We start from the raw sequence: 3,345 nt of genomic DNA, 5'->3' as shown, positions 1-3,345 counted from the left end.
ATTTTTCTCTATCACACTATCACTAAACACAGGTGAAATTCACCTGAAAACAGGGATGTGAGCAGGGAAACAAATCTACGTTCTATGATGTCACTGAGCATCATGAAGGTACTGAAAGACCCACCCACCTCAGACATCAGCAGCATTAAATATTTGTCCGGGTGAAAATCACCGTGTTTAGTGTTAAAAATGCAACGTAGGGGTTCAAAGTCTTGCTCAAGGACACTTCGACGCTGACTCTGGGGGAGACCAGGTTTGAACTGGGAACCTTGCGGTTCTTATCGGGTCACTCGATCTACCCCTGAGCCGTTGCTGCCCCATTATCAAAAGGTTATGAAGTGGAGCTTTAAGTGGACATACTAGTGAAAACAACTGACTGACTGGAAAGCTTACCCCAAAGTAGAATCCATCGTACTGGCAGCCACATCGTTCCACAGGGACACACCGACCTCCACTCCGGACATAACCCTCATCACAGAAACAGCCCTCAGAGCACACTTGCTCGCAGCTAGCATCGATGCTGCTGGCACATGTGTGCCCGCAGTCTGTGCCACAAAGCTCATAATGGCTGTTTTCTGGACAATCAGGATAAGGGATAAGGTCAATCAGGTTTTATAACATCAAACAACCAACTTGTATTGGGTAGATAGATAGTGTCCAAAGCTATTATTAAATCACTAAAGCAAATTGGAACAGTGGAATAGTTACATACCCTACATCACATTAACTATAACATTCACAGTATATTACACAAGTAAGACGCGCAAACGCGGGAAGCGAACGCAGCTCGTGTGTGTGTGGTTGTGTGTGTGTGTGTGTGTGTGTGTGTGTGTGTGTGTGTGTGTGTGTGTGTGTGTGTGTGTGCTACAGCTGCGCCCTGTGTGTGTGTGTGTGCTACAGCTGCGCCCTCTGGTGGCGGGCGGGTGGTGTAACAGCGGGACAGACAGACACACACACAGACATTCAGCCCTTGCTGTCATAGTAAGTGGCTCACTGCGTTCGCAACAATACACATACTAATCATCAGTGTTGGAACCCACTGTGTATGTACAAAACAACTTAGTTACATAAGAACATTTAGGGACGGTGTGTTAATAAAAGCTTCCAGCTGTGTATATTAGCCTATTTCATATCAATATTCATTGATACTGTGTTTTTGGCAGTCAATCAGTTTTAAAAAATGTCGGTTTCGTGTGTCTTCTTGGAAACATTACGTAAGGTTCTTGTTTAATTCCCAGCTCCACCTGGCTTAGTGTTGAAGTATCCTTCAGCATGTCAAGACACTACAGGTTAGTGCCTTGCATGGATGCCTCTGTTGTCAGTGTGTGAATGTATGTTTAAATGTGTGAATATAAAGCACATTGTAAAGCCCCCTTAACCATTTACCAACAGAACTGTGCATTCTGTGAATAACAATCTTACTGCTTTCAGATTTGGGCAGAACGTAACCTGTGATTGTATTTGTGTTGTCTTACCATTACAGCCTCCAGATCCATGGTCAACACGAAAAGCCCAACGACCAGCGACGCCAACATTACTGCCGTTAAGTAAATTTGAGTAGCTGTCATTGCCATTGTAATAGGATGATCCAGGAATGGTGAAATGGTGTGTGGAGTTGAACGTGTCATAGCCAGCCTGGGAATTCACATACACATTTTAATTTGTTGAAGTTTTGTACAGGTGAATATTATCACTATTGTGCCCACAGATTCTGAACTATGCACTCATGTGTTGCTGACAGCAGCTGTGAAAGCAGATAAGTAAAAAAAAAAAAACTTTATTGTTCTACCTGTACATTGCGAGAAGTTGAGGCTATAGTTTCATAATTCATCAGTACAAATGAGTACTGATTTCCAGAGATCAACACCGCTTGGAATGTTGTGCGCTGAAAAAAGAAAAGAAAAAGATAAATACCATTTATCTCATATTTTGTTAAGTAAATTTGTAATTTGTCATTAATTTGTACTTCATTATACCATTAAATCTGCCCAGATTATGATTGGTGTGTGTGTGTGTGTGTGTGTGTGTGTGTGTGTGTGTGTGTGTGTGTGTGTGTGTGTGTGTGTGTGTGTGTGTGTGTGCGCGTGCGTGCGTGCGTGTGCGTACAGAAAATGTAAATAATTTATGAGTTAGCCATGGGGCTTCTATGTTGAGTTGTCACGATCCAAGGAATCCAGGGATTCATTTGTGGATTATGACCTCAAGAGTAAAGGCCAAAACGTGAAGTGGGCTGTTATAGCGCCACCATGAGGCCGATTTGGAAGATTTGATTTGGGGGTTCTTCCTTGGCCGAGTGTGTGTGCAAAGTTTCAGGGCAATCAGGCTGGCAGTGCTGGCAGTGCTGCAGATTATCTGGTCACAGACACACTTGGATGGACACATGCGGACGGACAGGAGTGAAATTAACATATTATCCGGCCTTCAGCCATATTGCCTGTTGGAGACAACAACAAAAACAACAATAATAATAAAATACGTACATCTCCTGATCTGGGATAGTATGCCACCTCGTACCATGTTGCAACAAACACCAAACGGGCAGAGAAACTCAGGCCTGGGAAGTATTGATTTATATCTTGTGTAGCCTGATGAAGGATACAGCCACTGGTGTATTGGTTATATGTGATTTCCCCATTTGCTCTGTTGTCCAAATCTGTCCAGAATGGAGCAATTAGATCTCTCCCCCCATACGGGAAACTTCGAGGGCTATACGAATTCCAAGGATTATTAAAGGTAAGGTGTCCATTGTTGTTGACCTAACAAATGAGTGGATAAAACAAACATTACAAACAAATATTTGACAGGTGCATGGGGCTGAACTATTTTTACTTCAAAGACACATTATTATTTTTTTAAGTGTGTGCAGTGTACTGACTAGAACTGACAAAAATCATTCAAATCACATAATCACTGCATTTAATGGCTTTATTTCCTCTTTTATATAAAAGAGGAATACATTATAGCCCTACATGTATACATTTTTACCACCCAATTCTAGTAGGTTAGGAAGTTATTTGCTAATCAAATGTAATCATTGAATACACAAATAAAACATAATACTGTCCCATACAAAAAGATAATGCTGCAAATTGCATAAATTATATACATACAAATGTCTGATCGTATCTGCGTCCAAAATAGAAAAAAGGTTGTTGTAGGGCAATGACAGAAGAGCTCCCATCATCCTCTCGAGGAGATGTGGTTCCAATTCTTGGGTACAGTCGATCTAGGCCATGGGTGTACAAAAAGGACGGTTAGGCTAATTACACAATATTTAAGTTTAATATACCATAGGTGACTGATTCAAATGAAAGCAGAAAGTCATAACAAAATAATGAAATATTG

The 3,345-nt window shown here is 41.4% G+C and overlaps 1 long non-coding RNA gene across 1 annotated transcript; it reads right to left on the bottom strand.

Moving 5' to 3' along the window:
• Nucleotides 1-1,489: 1,489 nt before the first annotated feature.
• LOC310874344 lies at nucleotides 1,490-2,753 on the bottom strand. The gene is made up of 3 exons (XR_014570557.1): nucleotides 2,481-2,753; nucleotides 1,790-1,885; nucleotides 1,490-1,635 (listed from the first exon to the last, which is right to left on the bottom strand). It is a non-coding gene; the product is annotated as an uncharacterized lncRNA (long non-coding RNA).
• Nucleotides 2,754-3,345: the final 592 nt, after the last annotated feature.

Source organism: Protomyctophum parallelum, assembly GCF_964188405.1.
Source record: "Protomyctophum parallelum genome assembly, chromosome: 17".
In the NCBI taxonomy this organism is placed as follows: Eukaryota; Metazoa; Chordata; class Actinopteri; order Myctophiformes; family Myctophidae; genus Protomyctophum; species Protomyctophum parallelum.
This window is presented reverse-complemented; position numbering and strand designations above follow the sequence as displayed.